Source organism: Poromitra crassiceps, assembly GCF_964638095.1.
Source record: "Poromitra crassiceps genome assembly, chromosome: 9".
In the NCBI taxonomy this organism is placed as follows: domain Eukaryota; kingdom Metazoa; phylum Chordata; class Actinopteri; order Beryciformes; family Melamphaidae; genus Poromitra; species Poromitra crassiceps.
The window spans coordinates 36,821,571-36,842,578 of NC_139630.1; the positions used below are offsets into that span (position 1 = coordinate 36,821,571).

The 21,008-nt window shown below is 44.4% G+C and overlaps 1 protein-coding gene across 1 annotated transcript in view; it reads right to left on the reverse strand.

The window, feature by feature from the left end:
- Nucleotides 1–21,008, reverse strand: part of disp1 (dispatched homolog 1) — a 128,934-nt gene that overhangs the window by 105,561 nt on the left and 2,365 nt on the right. The window contains exon 2 of the mRNA XM_083643277.1: nucleotides 19,427–19,514. The gene's annotated coding sequence lies outside the window, so the exon portion shown is untranslated. The remainder of the gene's footprint in view (nucleotides 1–19,426; nucleotides 19,515–21,008) is intronic.

The following is a 21,008-nucleotide window of genomic DNA, read 5'->3' on the forward strand; positions in this document are numbered from 1 at the left end:
ATTTCCTCTCTTGCCCTCTTTTAACAACATAACATAACATAACACAACACAGGTGGTGTTGTGTTATGTTGTTTTGTTGAAATGTTAATAAATGGGAGCTTCCTCAAACAGCCATCTCTTTCCCGACAATCCCCTCTGTGCATGAACCCTTACATATGGTAATTAAACATTAAAACACAAAAAAAAAAAAAAAAAAAAAAAAAAAAAATACCATTAAAACACCCGCGGCTTATAGTCCGGTGCGGCTTATATATGTAAAAAACAGTCAACTTTGCAGGTGTGGCTTATACTCCGGTGCGGCTTATAGTGCGGAATTTACGGTACTGTAAATCTGAGTACGGTAATTCCTCTTCTCTTCTCACATACCCATGTAGTTCCATACAAACCAAAAAGGCAAAAAGGCCAGCTGTAGACTCCCAATTTTCCTCCCTTTCTATTGGCTGAGCTCTTGATCAGTGACGTAGCTTGATCAGTGATGTCACCAAACCCAGCCCGCCCATCTCTCGTGCCTAAGCCCCTCCCAGCCAAAGTTTATAAAAGTGGCTGCACACCATGCTGGGACTATGGAGTGTGGAGAATTGTTGAATAGAAATAGAGATAGAGGGAGATTTGTGGAGCATTTTGATTAGACTGCATAGTGTAAATCGTAGTATTTAGTAGTTTAGGTTTAGTTTAGAGTATGTCAGATAGCCTTTGCTCAAGGGCACTTCCACAGAAGTTGTTGAGGGAGTGTTTCTCATTTAATTTCCACAGTCAGACACCCACATTTTGCCATCCGGCCAAGGGATTTGTTAACCTGATGCTGCCAGATGGTTTGTAACAGAGAACCATGTGGGACCTCGTCTATGGAAACTGTTTCAAAAAGGGCAGGCGCCTTCAAAAAATACCTGGCAGGTGATAGGATGAATCATCTGTCCATCACTGTCTATCAGCAGCTCACTTCTCGCTGTCATCACAGCTAAATCCCGCCCATAGCTACAGAAAAGTTCATAGTTCAGGAGGTCTGTGTTAAAAGCAGTCCCCCTACAGCCTGCCTCGACCCAACACAATCATGCAGGGCGGACCACAGAGACCTATAATGGGGACTGAAGAGTTGCCAACACTCCAGCGCGTCCCATTAGTAAATATACCCCAACAACACAGAAGCCAGGAAGGCAGTTTGGCCAAAAGCCTCAGTCCCCACAGCCACCAGCCTGAGACTGGCCAGCCTCACATTCAGCCACTTACACCGCTAGTCTGTTGGTAGAGCTGCCGGCTCCGCCAGCAATCCAAAACAAAATGAGAATTATTATTCACTCTGTGCTAAAAACAGAGACCTTTTGAAGTACTGTTCCCTTCCCCACATGCGTTACTATTCAATCTACTCCTCCCCCCCCCCTCTAAAAGACACAATCAAGGAAATGCAAGCCAAATGTTGCCTCCGCTCAGTTATGGTGGCATGACTGTGTGCACAATCACATGTATGTTTGTATGTACCGTATACTATGTATGTACTATGTATGTATGTACAGTGGGGAGAACAAGTATTTGATACACTGCCGATTTTGCAGGTTTTCCCACTTACAAAGCATATAGAGGCCTGTAATTTTTATCATAGGTATACTTCAACTGTGAGAGTCGGAATCTAAAACAAAAATCCAGAAAATCACATTGTATGACTTTTAAGTAATTAATTTGCATTTTATTGCATGAAATAAGCATTTGATACATCAGAAAAACAGAACTTAATATTTGGTAAAGAAACCTTTGTTTGCAATTACAGAGATCAGACGTTTCCTGTAGTTCTTGACCAGGTTTGCACACACTGCAGCAGGGATTTTGGCCCACTCCTCCATACAGATCTTCTCCAGATCCTTCAGGTTTCGGGGCTGTCGCTGGGCAACACTGACTTTCAGCTCCCTCCAAAGACTTTCTATTGGGTTCAGGTCTGGAGACTGGCTAGGCCACTCCAGGACCTTGAGACGCTTCTTACGGAGCCACTCCTTAGTTGCCCTGGCTGTGTGTTTCAGGTCGTTGTCATGCTGAAAGACCCAGCCACGACCCATCTTCAATGCTCTTATTGAGGTAAGGAGGTTGTTGGCCAAGATCTGGCGATACATGGCCCCATCCATCCTCCCCTCAATACGGTGCATTCGTCCTGTCCCCTTTGCAGAAAAGCATCCCCAAAGAAGGATGTTTCCACCTCCATGCTTCACGGTTGGGATGGTGTTCTTGGGGTTGTACTCATCCTTCTTCTTCCTCCAAACACGGCGAGTGGAGTTTATGCCAAAAAGCTCTATCTTGGTCTCATCAGACCACATGACCTTCTCCCATTCCTCCTCTGGATCATCCAGATGGTCATTGGCAAACCTCAGACGGGCCTGGACATGCGCTGGCTTGAGCAGGGGGACCGTGCCTGCGCTGCAGGATTTTAATCCATTACGGCGTAGTGTGTTACTGACCATTGACCAGGTCCTGCCGTGTAGTTCTGGGCTGATCCCTCACCTTTCTCATGATCATTGATGCCCCACGAGGTGCAAACAAAGGTTTCTTTACCAAATATTAAGTTCTGTTTTTCTGATGTATCAAATACTTATTTCATGCAATAAAATGCAAATGAATTACTTAAAAATCATACAATGTGATTTTCTGGATTTTTGTTTTAGATTCCGTCTCTCACAGTTGAAGTGTACCTATGATCAAAATTACAGACCTCTACATGCTTGGTAAGTGGGAAAACCTGCAAAATCAGCAGTGTATCAAATACTTGTTCTCCCCACTGTATGTATGTATGTATGTATGTATGTATGTATGTATGTATGTATGTACTATGTATGTATGTATGTAATACATACATACAGTACATAGTACTGTATAGTACATACATACATACATACATATATACTGTACATACATACATACATACAATACAATCATACATACATAGTACGTACTATGTATGTATGTATGTATTGTATGTATGTATATTAGATCATGTACTGTGCGCATTCATGTTCAAGTTGTACGTAGGTATGTGTGTCCACATAACCATATCAAACTGGTATGTTGCAGTCTGAATATGCTTTTTGTCAATCATAAACCACATCGAAGAAGAAGGCATATGAAATGGGGCTGGCTGAGAAAGACAATCGTCTGGTTCTCCAGCAGCAGCCACAACGTAATAAGCTAAATAAAAAAATGCAAAACAAACATCCAACTCACAGTTAATGAAATTAAACACACAGTTAAACCGCTATTCAATCAAACACTGAATTTAAGCCAAAACATTGGCTACCGCTCTGTAAATCAGTATTCCTCTGAGAGGTGGGGGGAAGAGTGGGTGAGGGAAGGGAGGATGGCGAGAGAGAGAGGGAGAGGAAATATTGAGAAAAGGGGGAAAAGAGAGAGAGAGGATGAGGGAGAGAGAGATGAAGAGATGAGGAGAGGAGGAGAGGGGAGGGAGGCATGTTAAATCGCTCTGCTTGGCAGCAGTTGTACAGTCAGCTTTTTAGTTCAATTTATGGATGGGCTCAAGCTTCACAAAGGTATCTGTCAACGGAGTCAAAAGAGATGGATTAGCCTGACCGGCATCTGCCACAGCCTCCTCTCCTCCTTCCTTCACTCCATCCATCCCTCCGTCCATCCATCCACCTCTATATAGTGACCCAATCACCAAGCCCTCTAGGGTGAGTTGCTTGGGCCTGGTCCAAGTCTCTCTCTCTCTCTCTCCTGCTCTGAGAGCACCTTCCCACCTTCCCACCCTCACAAACCTCTCTGGTTTGTGTCAGTCTAACCAAGAGTCTGCTAACCTTTCTGAGCCAAGCAGGCAGATGGAACCCTGGGAAGATTTACAGCACAGCAGAGAGAGAGAGAGAGAGAGAGAGAGAGAGAGAGGGGGGGGGTGCAATAGAGTTATGGACGGGAGTATAAAAAGCACTCCCCAAACGTTCTGGCGAGCACCAAAATACTGCTTACATTTGCACATTTTTTCAATTTATCTCTTATTGAATTAAGGGTTCAGACTCTTGGACGCCTTTCAGGAGGAACACAGCAGAAGAAGAGAGACAGAGAGTGAGAGAAAGGACAAAATAAAATCAGTGCCATTTTTTTTCTTTAAATGGCTTCATCTTCGAGATGATGATGATGATGATGATGATGATGATGATGATGATGATGATGATGACGATGATGACGATGGTGGTGGTGGTGGTGGTGGTGCGAGCATAGACCATTCTGAGCAGATTCAGACTGAATCTGATGGGGAAAGATGGACATCTAAGAGTTGTGTCTATGAAGTTAGATGATGCCATGATTTGTGATACAATGGCTACCTGACAAAAAAGCTGAACTCCAGCCAGCAGGCAGTGACTCACATTGTACCTCAGCTACAAATGACATCCATCATTACTCCATCATAATAATTTAAAAAAGCATAGGTTCTGCCTCATGTTGCAACTCTCAGTCCTAGAGGGAGGGAGTGAAAAGACAGTCTTCCCAAGCGAGTGCCTGAGGTATAATAAGCCGCCATTTTGGCTATTAAGTGTAACGAAATCCAATATTTGAGCCGATACTTAATCCAGGCACACTGCCTAAATTACATCTGTTCAAAACACTTATATCATGCCAATGTCCAGTGCAAGTAGTGCCATGGAATGGTCATCAACAAGCTCAATTGTGGGCCCACTATTCAGAGCAAAGAGAGTTCACGTCAAACCGTGCATTGGCCTGAGGGCTGAGCCAGATCACACATCTGTGATCATTAAGGTGGAGGTTTCCATCCGCACTGCGTCTCAGCTCTTTGGCTGGGCACATTCTCTGCTACTAATGGATCTCTACGGTGTCCCTCAACAGCCAAATGGAACCCAGGGCGAGAGGTTTAGTCACATAACGCAGACATTGTGTGAAGAGATTAAGTAATCGTGGTAGCAGTTTCATCGAGAAGGCCAAAACAGGAACTGACATTTTCAGGATGGAAAGAGTGAAAATGTCAAAATATCAGTTTTGCAGTTTCCCCCAAACACATAGTGCCTCTAGGCTGACTAAGCCACAGCCACAGAAAACAGAAAACAGACAGAATGAATCAGATAGATTTCAGTCCGGTCGGTTGTTTTGGGACGTCAACGCTATTTTTTAAAAATGCCTCTGATTTGTGATGACAAATTTGTCCGTCCAGAAAAAGTTGACCCACGTTGAACTTTCTTTCTGTCAAAACGGACGGAGATCTCACGGACAGCTCTCATTGAAAACGAATTGAAATGAACGCAGATGGACACAATGGATCAGTGTGGCCGTGATGGCCCACTGCTGAGAACAGCTTGGCGACAGCAAGCGCCGACTCATTGTGTATCGGTCGGATGCATCCGAATCGCCTCCAAAAGCATGCTGGGATACCTGGCGTTGTGACGAGCGGCCGGGGGACATTTTCTGAAAGTCAAACGGAAAGACAGACAGCCATTCAGCCAATCAAGCTGCAGCACCAAGCGACGGCGGGCAGGGCAAACACGGGTTTATACGACCCGTGTCGCCACAGTGGGGATTGGTCGTGAGCTAATATTATGCATATGAATGGGATCACAGAATGATATAGAGAGACAAAGTCACCGCCTACTTCCTGCTTCAGCACACACACCAGCATCGAAAAAAAGACGAGTGGTAGCGAAGGACAATCATTTTTTGATCCTGTTTGAATTCAAACAATGTGAATGTTTGTTTCAATTTAAGAGCTAACTTTGCATGTCAAGAAAGCCGCAGTTTGTGGTCAAACTGAAATGTAACGTTCAGTTTTGTATGAAACCGCTCAATCAAACTACATCTCTCGTCTTGCACAATATACGTCACATCAACACCAACACGGCCTGGCGGGAGAGATGTCACTTATGCGACTGGTTGTGTGTAGACTAGACGTCTTTCTGATTTATAACTTATAGTTCAACAATTTTACAACAAACGGCAACTTTCTTGACCTGCAAAGTTACCTTTTAAATTGACAAACATCATAAATTATGATTACCTCATGTCATGGCACAATTCAAATGGGATAAAAAAATAATAATCTCAAAACTAATAGTTTTTGTTTTGTTTTGTTTTGTTTTTATTGAAAGAGCCAAGCCAGCACTGAGCTCTGTGCCACTCTAGACTGACTCAGTCATCAGGAGTCAGAGACCCAGCATCTGGCAATCTGGCATGGTCCAAAACCCACACAGCAATTTGTTCAGATTTAGCAAGGAAAATGGTGGGCAGGTAAATTGCAGTTTCCCCCTCACATCCTCCCTAAAATCAACAGTTAATAAGTTCATTAAATATTTTGTGCTGACAAAAGGGTTACAACCCAACTTCCTTTCCCCCCCCCCCCCAAATCTCCACCATCAAGGATTCAGGAAAATATACTAACATTTTTGTGCACCAGCCATATACTATACTATACTAAAAGAGAGGCAATTCTCCTCTTTGACCAGCTGTAGAATAGAGCAGACCCTCTGATAGGGCTTTCACACCGGCAGGGCTCCGTGCCGGTTCCGGTTCCAGAACCCTAATCTGAACTGGCCGGCACGTTCAGACCGAAAAAATAATTGGTTCGGAACCTGAAAAGTTGGTTCTCAGCGGAACCAAAAAATAGTTGGTTTTCCTTGGGAACCGTGACATCATCAGTGGGCGTGTCTCATTCTAGGCTGTGAAAACGAGCAGGAAGGAGAAGAAGGCAGTGACAACACAGAGAAAAATAATTTGCAGTGGTCTCCTGAGGAAACCAAATGTTTAGTGGCGATTTGGGCATCTACCGAATCTCAAGAAAAGCTAGAAAGCAGTACAAGAAAGAGCAAATCATATGCCGAACTTGCAGAAGAGAGGGCCAAGGCTGGGTTCACTCGAACGCCAGAACAAATAATTAATAAACTTAAAAAAATAAAAATAAACTGAAGAAGGACTACCGAATAATGTCCTCCCACTTTGGTTCCGCTTAAACTGGTGTGAACACGGGCTGGTTCGCCAGAAAGCACCAAGGTTCTGAGAATCCAGAATGGAGCCAGAGCCAGAACCAGAACCATGTCTGTCTGAAAGCGCTATGAAGGATGGCTGCTTATCTCATAGAGTGCTTCCTAGAGCACAGAAATATATCAAATAGAGGAAAATAAAGGACCTTGGATCCATTTTTACTCAGCTTAAACAAATTGCCGGTCCCAGGCAGCCGTTGACCAGCATTTGGCTGATTTAGGGCTTTTTGCCAAGTCCAAAAGTCCATGCTTTAGATGCAGGGCCAGTTGGCAAATGGATTCAGAACGCCAATCTAATTTCTTAACTAGCTTAAAGAAAAGAAGAGAAAAGAAAATGAAAAAAAGAGAGAAAAAACACAGGCTTAACGGTGCCAGTGCCAAACCCTGCTTTGGGGGGGGGGGGGGATGGAGGGTTAGAAAAAACAGAAGCTACGGTCATGGTTATTGAGAAAATGTATCCTTGACCCTGTCACCAAGCACCTGTTGTGAACATGCTGCAGCACTGAGGGATTTCTCTGTCTCTTCTCTGCCTGTTTGTGCCTGTGCAGCTCTTTGAACTGTGCCGACAGGACAAGAACACAGCTCTAAAGCTTATTGATTTTCTTCTTCCGCCTCTGCTTTGTCCCCTCATTTTCCCCCATTTCACAGGAAACTGTATAAAATCCAACAGGAAATTACTCCCTCTGTCAAAAGAAACCCCACAACACTAGAAAAAGAGCTGTTAAAAATCTAGCTGAATGTTTTTAACTCAGTCTTTCTTTGGAGGAAACCAGAGGTAAAGCTAGTAGGTGAGTGAAAGAAAGTCTGCTGGAAGTCAGAGGCGAGGTGTTGAGAGCTCCTGAGACTCGGTGGTGACGTACATATTCCATATGTCCAACATTACTCAACGTTGGCTCCCACTGGTTCCTATGGGGGCGAGGAGCCCTTTCAGCCATTGGCCACTAATGGGTTGGCAGAGAGCGAGGCGTCAGAGCACCTTGACTGTGTTCTGTCTCCATGCTGTGAGAAACAGCCAGGTGAGATGTGGGCGGGTAGAGACAGGAGGTAGAGACAGACAGGAGGGAGAAGAGAAACACAGCTGGCAGTGAAGGAGAGCTGGCAAATATGGCCATTTGATTTCCTGACACTCATTTTTAACAGTGCTGAGAAACTCACTCACAGAGTCACGGTCTCTGTTGTGTGTCTGTACGTTGGTCTCCTCATTCTGCATAACCCACCGATGTGACCTAACACATCGTCACCGTGACAACCGGCCATACATTAAAGGGATACGCCAAGTATACATTAAAGGGATACGCCAACATTTTTGGAGAGGGTTCCCTCTGTAACCAAAGTGACTTCCGCGTTTGCCTGAGGCGCCTGCGCTGTGTGCAGTCATCAGCACAACGCATGCGCCTCATGGCAAACGCGGAAGTCACTTTGGTTACAGAGGGAACCCTCTTTGTTAGTTCTGGCTATGAATTTACTTCGAAAATGACCGTTTCCCGTAACTTTGGATTATTATTTCCTCGCGTGGTGAACTGAGTACACGAGTCACAACTCACAACATGTACATGTGAGTGTTTCTGGCGCTGTTGGAATGTGTATTTTGGGCGACTGAACCGGGGGGGGGGGGGGGGGGGGGGTAGGCAGCTGTACCGTATACTGCCAAGCTAACTAGCAGTGAGGGGTGTACCACACTTTGTAGTGCACGCACAGTGAAGATGGCATCTACATTCTACTTTTACTATCGGCAATATGGCAAATAGGCGGATCTCCAAGAATGGTGGTGTATCCCTTTAAGATGATACACACAGGCAATAGTCAATAGGCTACATGCACAACTTTTTTACTTCCTGAAATTAGTACAGCTTCTTTATTTCCTGTCCTACACTATTGGATGAACTGATTAATCAGGTGTGCCTGATCATTGTTGTGACTGCAGCACACCTGACATTAATCAGTTCATCCAATAGTGATGACAGGAAATAAAGAAGCTGTACTAATTTCAGGAAGTAGTGGAGTTGTGCATGTAGCCCATAGTGATCATAATTTTAGAAGCAATATAGGCCTGTCAATCCTGATTCAAGCTGAAGGTGACACCTCCTCCTGACTACGTTGCCTGGCTGGAACAGTTTCATGTCATCACACTGACAGCCAGCTAGAGTGTTCTTACTTAACGGCGTGCCGATCCATTAACTGTCCACCCCTATCAAATGGAAGCCAGCGTGCCAATGCCAAAAGTCATGAAGCTGAAGGCGGGAGTGGAGGGAGGAACGGATAAACACAACGCCCCCTATAAAGTAGATTGGCTTGTCTTGGCTGTTTGATTGAGTAGCACTACCACCACCGTACAATTATTAGCACACGCTGTGTAGACCACAAGTTTGAAATCTATGCTCGAGTGGAGATGGTATGGAACTGCAACTCAAAAACTACCCGTCGATTCCTTTCCCATCCTGAATTATCAGCTATCACCGACCTCAAAAAGGTGAATTATTGTGGGAGAATTCACCAAATTCCATGCGTTGTTAAGGCAACATCGGCCATCTCTGTTGCCTCAACAGGTTTTCTATTTAATGAAACCGTGAGCTCCATTATGCATGCAGGCCTGAGTGAAGGGGCATTAGGTTGGTCCAGGGGTAACTGAGCCCCCGCGTGAGCCAAATACCATTCGACAAGGCCCAGAGCTCCAGGGTCAGGCCGCAGCCAGGAACATGTGTCCCTGGGAGGGAAGGCCGTGCTGGGGAGGGGAGGGGGGCTGCTCTCCGCCGTGCAGCATTCTCCAGTTTGTGCAACAAATCCTAATGAGGATTTTCTCTGTGGGGGGAATGAGGGCCCTGTCCATGGGGATCTGTCTGGAGAGCTAAACAACCAAGGATAGATGCAGTCAAGCAACCCTCTCTCTCTCTCTCTCTCTCTCTCACACACACACACACACACACACACACACACACACACACACACACACACACACACACACACACACACACACACACACACACACACACACACACACACACACACACACACACACACACACACACAGTCAAAGGATTGCTGAGGTGAAGGAAGCCAAAATAAGGGATTATAAATGTGTCTACCAAAAGCATCAGGATGTGAAATATGAACAGGCAAATCCAGGCTGATATGCGAGTGAGCAGTGGCCCATAACGAAATATCTCTTTGGCTAAGCTACTATAAAAGAATACCTCACACTGCAGGCCAGCAAAGTGCAGGTGGACTCCAAGCCAGAGTGAGGCCAGTTTACCCACGGAGTGTGCTGCTTCAAATCTATTCAGGTCAAATGTTTATTGAATTTTACAGCTGCCCTGACAAATAAGTATTGCAACTATCCGAAATTGATGTAGAAAAGAAGAACCCCTACCTATTTAGAATAATTAGATAGTCTTGTGGAATAATGTCCACCCTCACAAAAATATAGAATATCAATGCCTAAAACAAAAATGGAAAAGTCTCCCTCTGTGGTTAATATGACTACAAACTCAATACAGACCAATGCAACTTACTGGAAAGAGACAGCAGGAGGGGAAAGGTTGACATTCAAAGACGTTCTCATCTCTGATCTCTCTTTGGGGTCAGTCCACCTGAAGCACATTCATTCATTCACTTTTCCTCTCGGTGCCCTTTGCTTTTCCTGGGGAAATCTGTGAAGGTGATGGTTTGTAGCAAAGCTCAATTTAACCGTCAGATTGCCATATATCACAATGATGCACTCTGACAACTCTATTGACTCCAGTCCGCCTTTTTTTCCCCCCCGTTTTAAAACGGGGGGTAAAATAGTGGCACTAATATGCAACACCTGTTCCTTTTCGGCATCCCCCACTATATCAAATATACAAACAGTGACAGCTGTGGTGCAGCAGCAGAGATATGGCAAGGCCCTGGGCCGCTGCTCTGCGAGAGACAGAGACGAGCGTTGTTCCAGCGGGTGCTTCTTCTTCTTCTTCCCACAAAGGGCCCGGCCTCGCCACTGGCTGAAAGCAGAGTGTAATGGCTGCCGGTCCGGAGCCTTTAATATCTCACATGTGCCTGTTTGAGGAGCGCCGGCCGGCCACGCGCTATCCATTTCTCCCATCGAAGGCCCGGGAAGCAAAAAAGAAAAGGGCCCTATCAGCTGGCCTGCTTTCAATTACGAGGTCCGTAAGGACGCGGCGGCGATAGGGAGCCGACATGATGGATGGTCTGCAAGATGCCATGATAGGATCCATGTCTCTGCCTGCTGGGCTCGTCCACATGCCAGAGCCAGAGCCCCACACTCAAGTCCTGCTGCAAGCAAAGCAAGGGTGTGATCAAGACATGATGAGCAACATCAGGCTAGGCTAGAGCATGAAGGATTTGTCCGTGTGTACCCAAAGTCAATTCCAGAACAGAGGAAGGTATCATGACATCAAATATGCCAGTAAAACTTTCTCTCTGCAGTGATGCTAATAAAAAAGAAGTGTGAAAATAATATATATTGCACTCCGTCTCCCATCTGTAAAGTTCAATACGTGACAGTGTCAAACATAGAGGTGTGCATCTTTGGCTTATCTCACAATTCGATTCCATTTCCGATTCCTGGGTTCTCGATTCAATTCAAAATCGATTCTCGATTCAGTACATAGGGGGATTTCAGGATCTAGACTATGACTACGCAGTGACTGCAGATTTAACAACATGAACACCTCTATATCATTGATTTCAGTTGGACAAACAACATTTGGACCTTGTATTATACATGTTAACCAGGTTCTGCAGGTCCAACGCTGCCAAGAAAGCCCCTCCGAGTATCTAGGCAGCATTTCTTGTGTAAAGTGTTGTGCTGCGCAGTAATCCAGACGTACTTTACTTTGAAACATGTCACATTGTATCCCTGCACAGTAATCCAGACGTACTTTACTTTGAAACATGTCACATTGTATCCCTGCACAGCACCAGTACTCCAATGGACGTCGTGCATATAAGCGTCTTTGAGACGTTTAACGAGAGCTCATCAACACTGGGAAGGCTTAACAGAAAGCTCTGAGGCATAGCGAGAAGTAGCAACCAGAACATGCCTGTTTTAATGGATTAATGAGGACTGGCACAGGAGGGAGGGACTGTTGTAAAACATCTGGCTCTTCATCTGATGAGAAGATTAATTCCTCTATAAGTGGAAGTTCAAATGGATGTCAAGGCAGCTGATGCCGCAATGCTGAATTCCCTCTATAGACTGTATGCCTGCGTGCTGTGAGTGACTGCCTCTATAGACTGTATGCCTGTCTGTTGTTGAGTGACTGCCTCTATAGACTCCATGCCTGCGTGCTGTGAGTGACTGCCTCTATAGACTCCATGCCTGCGTGCTGTGAGTGACTGCCTCTATAGACTGTATGCCTGTGTGTTGTGAGTGACTGCCTCTATAGACTGTATGCCTGTGTGTTGTGAGTGACTGCCTCTATAGACTGTATGCTGTGAGTGACTGCCTCTATAGACTCTATGCTGTGTGTGACTGCCTCTATAGACTCCATGCCTGCGTGCTGTGCGTGACTGCCTCTATAGACTCCATGCCTGCGTGCTGTGCGTGACTGCGTGCGAGTGTCTAGTGGGGGGATGTTGGCGGTTAAATATAAAATCAGTTCTCAGGAGTAAAAACAATCTTTGAAAACCATCCGGTGATTCAGACATTTCGCTTGGGGAAAAAAAAATCCCATCTTGTTTCCGTTCACACACGATATGAAACACTCAATATACATCTGCATTCTCCATCTTCTTCCTATCAGTCTTTCTGCTCGCTTTCCTCTCTCTATTTTAATAAATGCCAACGAGACCAAGCTTCCTTCACCCTATGACACACAGCAATCCTTTTCCCTTCCTTCTACTGTCTCTCACGGTCATCAACTTCTCCATCAAGTCTTCTCACTATTCAACCATAGTCTAGCTTGCCAGACTATCTCCGTTTCACACTGTGTGTACCAGTGGAGGAGAGAGTCTGGCTCCTCTTACTCTCCCTCTGGTATAGCGGGAAAAAGGCTTGGTTATCTTTACAACAATCCACTGAAAGTACCAAACAGGCCTGCTTTATTGCACAATCTATATCTTCGTCAGGGTGCAGTGACTGCACCCTGACGAAGGCACTTTCGCCGAAACATGTTGGTGTAACCATTAAAACACAGAATTTTGAGTGTACGACTTCTTTTCTTTATGTTACTTTGAATTTTCATTAGTCTGCACCTCTTCAAATTTTTTGGGTGTGCTCCACTCTATATACTTTGAACAATCTATATCTTCGTCAAAAATTGCCATTTTCGGGCGTCCAGGTAGTGCAGCGGTAGATTCCCTGCCTACCAACACGAGGGTCGCAGGTTTGCGCCCCCGTGTTACCTCCGGCTTGGTCGGGCGTCCATACAGGCACGATTGGCTGTGTCTGTGGGTGGGAAGCCAGAATGAGAGTATGTGTCCTGGTCGCTGCACTAGCGCCTCCTCTGGTCGGTCGGGGTGCCTGTACGGTGCAGAAGGGAACTGGTGGGAATAGCGTGATCCTCCCACGTGCTATGTCCTGCCGGTGAAGCTCCCCGCTGTCAGGTGAAAAGAAGGGGCTGGCAACTGCACAGGTATCAGAGGAAGCATGTGTGTGTCTACAGCTCTCCCCAGATCGGCAGAGGGGGTGGGGCAGCGACCGGGGCAGCAGGGAGAATTGTTCAAGTACAATTGGGGAGAAAATGGGAGGTAAATCAGAAGAAAAAAGAAAAATTGATTAATCATGCAGCCCAAGCCTGTATACAATATTGTGAAATTGAATTTAAGTTTTACAACTGTGCTAACTTCTAACAATCTGGTTCAGTCTTCAACATGATGGCTATTATTACAAAAGAAGCCTGACAGTGTTTTTTAATGGATGGATCGGGACACCAAGCAGGTTGAAGGTCTGTTTCCGGCGGATCTCCATGTACAGAATAGTTATAAATTGTTCTCCTGGGGCAAGACTAAATCTTTAAAATGTGAGTCCCGGGCTGCATTTCATCCCCGCTGAAAGACAGAAACGTTAATCTCAGACCGCACTAAATCCATGTCCCTGAAAGGCTGCCTCCTTCAAACCAGGAGGACATCTCTCTCTCTCTCTCTCAGAGATCTTCACTCCATCTTGCCTGGCAGTCTGTCAGCGGTGAAAAACACAAATCCAGACTCTGTCGCAGTTTGAAGTCTCTACAAAGAGAGAGAGAGAGATTAGGCATGGGGGTGCCACAGGGTCTGCAGAGATCCACCAGTGCCTCCCTCTCTCAGCTCAACATCAAAGAATGCAGTGCAACAGTTTGAGTTATAGACATGCCAGTGTCTCCCTCTCTCAGCTCAACATCAGAGAATGCAGTGCAACAGTTTGAGTTATAGACAGGCCAGTGCCTCCCTCTCTCAGCTCAACATCAGAGAATGCAGTGCAACAGTTTGAGTTATAGACAGGCCAGTGTCTCCCTCTCTCAGCTCAACATCAAAGAATGCAGTGCAACAGTTTGAGTTATAGACAGGCCAGTGTCTCCCTCTCTCAGCTCAACATCAAAGAATGCAGTGCAACAGTTTGAGTTATAGACAGGCCAGTGTCTCCCTCTCTCAGCTCAACATCAGAGAATGCAGTGCAACAGTTTGAGTTATAGACAGGCCAGTGCCTCCCTCTCTCAGCTCAACGTCAGAGAATGCAGTGCAACAGTTTGAGTTATAGACAGGCCAGTGTCTCCCTCTCTCAGCTCAACATCAGAGAATGCAGTGCAACAGTTTGAGTTATAGACAGGCCAGTGCCTCCCTCTCTCAGCTCAACATCAGAGAATGCAGTGCAACAGTTTGAGTTATAGACAGGCCAGTGCCTCCCTCTCTCAGCTCAACGTCAGAGAATGCAGTGCAACAGTTTGAGTTATAGACAGGCCAGTGTCTCCCTCTCTCAGCTCAACATCAGAGAATGCAGTGCAACAGTTTGAGTTATAGACAGGCCAGTGCCTCCCTCTCTCAGCTCAACATCAGAGAATGCAGTGCAACAGTCTGAGTTATAGACAGGCCAGTGTCTCCCTCTCTCAGCTCAACATCAGAGAATGCAGTGCAACAGTTTGAGTTATAGACAGCAAGTGTGCAGTCATGCCTCCACTGGCACCCAACGCCCAGGTCAGATTAACCCCTGTGCCACCCCCGCGGAGGCAGAGTGGCAGATACGGGTCACAGCAGACCAGATACATTAGAGCCATACCAACAACTGCAGTGGGGACAGATTATCACATCAGCAACTGGACAGAAGGTCACTCAGGGCTAAAGGAAATCCATTGGCTTGATCCCTCACCTCCGGCTCAAGTTTGATGCAATTTACAGCACTAAGGGCAAGTGCGTTGTTTACCCTGTGTCAATCTGTTAGATGACAATGGAACACATATGTCAGCCCTCCTCCTGTGTCTCTCCTCTACTCCGTCATCTGTCACCCCTTTCACACTATTTGAATAAGGAGTAAAAGTCGTAAAAGCTGAGTAAGCTTGCAAGTTGCGAGGCAGCCATCTGGCAGCGTCGGGTTAGTATACACCGTCCACTCCAGATCTATATGATTCTGATGAAGTGATAAGACAATCTAAAAAAAAGTTCAAGTTCTTTATGGACAAAAAAAAAAATCTAAAACTTTTAATAGCCCCTAGTGACTTCCAACATCAGTAATAGGGAACACTTCCCTTAATTGTATGCCAACAGTTACAATCGGGGGAAGATGATCGCATATCATTGGCAGCTGGACAAAAGGCTATTTAACTATTATTACAAAGAAGATGACACATGGGAGTCATTTTGAGGCGGTGGAGATGAATAATAATGTCTGCAGAAGGGAATGGTGACTGGTAAATGGGGGGGGGGGGGGGGGGGCAAAGCAATGATAATAACACAATGTGCTTTATGGGACAAAAGGAAAAGGAAAATATACTGTTCATGATTGTTGTCAAAATCAAATTATTTCAATTTCACCCCCAACTGCGCCAATTTTTTCAGTTTTATCCAAACAGTATTTTGTAGAGGGTAGAGTAGGTGAACTTTCCAAAGCATCAAGACTACAAGAGCAAACTACAGCCTCATGCAATAAATGCTTCTAAAGATAACCTAAAAAACGTCCAAATCAAACTTTGGGTTTCAGGGTGCACTGCAGATCACTGCATGGTGACTTAAGCATAGCAGCAAGACTCATTTAGAAACCGATAGGCAAGCTTACGACAATACTATGGAAAACTTGCCCAGATAGAGATATGCCAAAATGAGATGCTAAGCAGCTGTTAAAGCCAGCTGTCCTGGCCAGTTGTCCATAAGGGCCAGGGGGCCAGGATGGAGGGATTCAGAGAAATTCAGATCGAACGAGAAGGGAGTGGTGATGGAGGGGGGCCGATATGACAGAGAGACAAATATAGTGGGGGAAGGGGGGGGGGGGCAGAGAGGGAGAGAGGGAGAGAGGTGAAAAGAAAAGAGATGGAAAAGGTGAGAGTAGGGCTGCAATGATAGGGTCAATTAATCGATTAGTTGGAAATCAATCGCCAACTATTTTTTATAATTGATTAATCGTTTAGACTCATTTTAAACAAAAAATACAATACTACAATTCTCTTGTTCCAGCTCTCTTCAATGTCTTTAATGTTGTATGACAGTAAACTGATTATCTTTGGATTGTGGACTGTTGGTCAAACAAACAAAGACATTTGAGGATGTCATCTTGTAGCCTGGGTAAACCCAGCCTCCACATGACCTGCTCTCAGTCACTAGTGACTGAGAGCAGAGCAGAGCAGGTCTGAGAGCAGGTCCTCAGTCACTAGTGAGTTAGAGCAGAGCAGGTCTGAGAGCAGGTCACGTGGAGGCTGGGTTTACCCAGGCTAGTCATCTTGGTCTTTGGAGAAAAGGCGATTGACATTTTTCACCATTTTGTGACATTTTTCAGACCAAGCAACTAATCGATTAGTCTAAAAGATAATCGACAGATTAATCGATAATGAAAATAATCGTTAGTTGCAGCCCTAATTGAGAGGAAGAGGTGAAAGTGAGAAAGAGTGTAATCAGTGCGGCTCACTTTCGGCAGCACATTATTTGGGGGGCATCACATTTGATTTGGGTGCAGCACCGGAGATGTCTGGACACTGTGTGCCAGCCTTGGAGGGTCTTTTGTAAATTACAGGCAATGAACAGAATAACCGTTTCCTGGAACACCTACCGTTCCTTATTGCAGTGTTTTAAAAAAAAAGCTACAAATCATGATGGATCAATATTAATGTGGACACCCCACTGCATTAGTCTGTAAAGATGGAATCAATGCATGTTAATATTACTAATTACTACTGCACACATGTCATTACTATTGAGTGAATCATTCCCTGGGCCTTGAGCCACATTTGGATAGCTATTACACTTTTAGAGAGTATCAAAATGAATCAGACAAAATCATTGATTTAGCCTATACTGTACAACGCATCAATGATTACCAAAAGACGGAGTGAGTCAATGCAGTGGGTAGACTCAGCCAAGTCTGTCGGCCATTAGCAGTACTTGATTAAAGACGACACACCTCCCTGTCAAAGACCATCCTGCAGGGGGCAGTAGAAGACAAACGACGAAGAGGCAGACCGAGAAAATCCTGGCTAGACAACATCAAGGTATGGACTGGCTGCAGCTTCTCAACCCATAACATGCACAGCAGAAGACCGAGAGCTGTGGAGATCCCTGACTGCCCAAGCATCCATCAGGACACCTCAAGGTCACGGGATGAATGAATGAATGAATGAATGCGTGAGTGAGTTAAACACAGAATTGGCTGCTATGCATTTATGTTTTATTCACACACTGTAAACTACTGTGAAAATGTTTCATTCATACCATAGACTGCAAATATATGGACGTGCCATGACGTCACCGGTTTTTGGACTCACATTTTGAAGTCTCAACATTGGCATTTTCACCACCGACATCTTGGTTATTTGGAGCCAGAAGTGATGTGAATTTGGAATTTGGCCTGCTATTGACCCAGTGCCGTCACTGGACAGGCATCCTGTCAATTATGCCCAAAACATAGTCTGCGTTATCATCTATTAAGACTCTAAATGGGACCATACATTTACAAAATGAACATCATGCTGTGTTGAAGAAGACTTAAAGGTCGTGATTGAGACCATACACTCATTAGGAAAGTGTTTACTGGGGTCATAAATCAAGTGACAAGTACGGGCATTTCCCCATTCACTTCCATGTAATCTAACTTATTTTGCAGCCAGTGGAGTCGCCCCCTGCATGCCATTCGAAAGAATGTAGGTGTTTAAGTTACTTTCGCATTGGCTTCATAAACGGAGCTACGAGCTAGCCCCTTTATTCATACATGGTGTTGCTAAGTGCCATAGCCCTCAGTCCCCTTGGGAACATACAGTCTGTGATGATGTGTAGACTTCAGTCCTGCTGGTACTTGGGCGCCTCCTAACAAGTTGCATCACCATCCTACTACCCATAATGACAGTAAAGAAAGCCCCCTAAAGCCATTATTGTTGGATTATTTCATGTCATGTATCCAAGAGAGCCCAGCTCATTATGGGCTTCAACAATATTCAGATATCAAGTATATCCACATCACATAGATCTTACAAATGCATGGCTACACTCTCTCTCTCTCTCTCTCCCTCCCATTATCTCTCTCTATAAAGCCTTGTATCTGCCTGTGGTACATCTGTCTATCTGCCTTTATATTTCTTTGTTTTCAGGTTAACTCAACATAAGTGTTCATGAAGAGAGAAAAAGGGCTTTATAGATCAAAGTTGAACTTGTCAATATTGTTGACAGGCTCATGCTGATTTTCTTTCTTTTCTAACATGAAATATTAAATCACAACAGGGTGTAGCAAAGTAAAGCCACTGCATGGTGTATACTAGGGGGCTGTTGTGGAATAGTAAGCATAAGAATGCCCCCTTGTGGCCATATTGAATGCTACAAGCTAATAAATGAGGACTCAGAGGTATCTTATAGGCAAAGTAAAGTACCGTTTCATGTGTGAGGGTAACAATGTAACTATGTATGTATGTATGTATGTATGTATGTATGTATGTATGTATGTATGTATGTATGTTATGTATGTATGTATGTATGTAACAATGTAACAATCTGTCGCTATAAATTCATCATAACCAAAAATACAAATAACATACTATCATAATGTGAAGTAAAGTGAAAAATACATATTGCAAAATAGATCTGCCAGTGCCACTTCAATATATTAAATATATATGTATATAAATGTATACAGTATATGGAATGGTTTAGATATTTTTATATTGCAAATATTGTCTGTATCCTTCAGAAAAGATGCATTTCTAATTTGGTGTTCACCATTGAATGTAAAATGTCAAAAATAATGAAATTGTTAAAAAGTGTGAAGCATTCTTCTTGTGTGTGTGCGTGCGTGCGTGCGTTGCAGTTGGAGTGGGGTTGAGGGTGAGGGTGTTGTCAAATGTGTTCCAGATACTTACTGTGAATTCTCTGGATACGCTGTGTTTATGCTTCTTGGTTTCTGACAGCGACGTGATGATCTCATCCCCCAGCAGCCTCCCAGAAACCCTGATAAGAGAACAACATTGACCATTGGCAGAGTTCTCATCAGTTACTGTATTCTTCCCAGAGACATGTAGTTCAAGGACGGACTAAATACTACAGCCCCACTACAAGCACATGTGGTCCACGTATACAGGTGGAATGTGTCTGTCTGGACAAAGGCTGGACATTCACATCTTACTAGCATCTTTATCAAGGAAACTGCGTGAGAGCTACAGCATCAGAGATTTCCCATTTTGCTCGCGGGGGGACAGCTGTGCAGGAAGACACTATTCTCTCTACTCTTACCCAGAGCCATCTGTCCCAAAAATGTTATGCCAGTAAAATCAGCAGGGCTCCATTTAGTCCCCAAAGCTTTCTAACAGAATGTTTAATAAGCTAATGCTGTCTGGCAAATACAATTCCAACCATTAAGCAGATGTAATGTTGGTTAACAAAAAGAAGAGGGAGGAGGGGGGGGCGAAGCATCGACTGCTGATTTGAATGTCGATTTTACCATGGTAACGATTGAAGCTTCAAAGCATCGTTTTTGGGGGGTCAGCCCTATACAGGACACTGCTTTCAAGTCTAAAATTTACCTAGAATTGCTAGAAAGATTACCAACATTTGAGTTTTTCGCCAACTAGGGCGCTGCTAGATGATGTCACTAGGTTGACTCACTGCACAGTACAGTAACAGTACAGTAACAGTACAGTAGTGGAGTACAGGCTAGTTATGTGTTGGTGGTAGTAAGGATTTTTAATTCTAACAGGCTCACAGCATTATGCTGTTGTGTTTCTGACTTAGATTGTGGTTGTTTTCATTCATCAAAACATTCAAATTCCTTACTAACGTACTGTACTGTCAACCTAGTCACATCCTCCAGCAGCAGCCATTTGGTAAAGAGCTGAAATGTTGTTCATCTTTCTAGAAAGTCTAGGTAAATTTCAGACTTGAAAGCAGTGTCCTGTCTTATCTGAGGTGAAATGCAAATGAACTAGAGTCACATGATCAAATGTTTCATGTCCTCTTTAACTTTAAGGTCACAAAGTAAAAGAACTGAATATCTGGTTGACTACAGATACATTTTACAAATCTATCCTTCTTTTAGAAGCTACATTACACTAAAACAAATCTTGTTTCATTTGGCAATTTGTCCTACATTGTAGTCACAGTGTACTGTGTATTGGTTTACAGTAGAACAAAAATAGTCTTTACACAACAATACTTATTGGGAAATCCGTACGACAGTATTTTTCATCTTACCTTGTGGCTTTCTGAACTGTGGCAACATCGATTTTTGTTCACTTTCCCTTCCAAAAACTGAGCAAGAGGCCATTTAGTAGGTTAGCCAAGACAGTATGAGCATGTAGTGGTGGTTCAGACAAGACAACAGTGAAGCCAGTTTTAATTGTAATATTACTGTGTTGTTGTTGTTGTTGTTGTTGTTGTTGTTGTTGTTGTCAAAGCCAAATAATATCCCTCAGTCTGACCTGCTGACCCAGTACTCTTTGCCTTTCA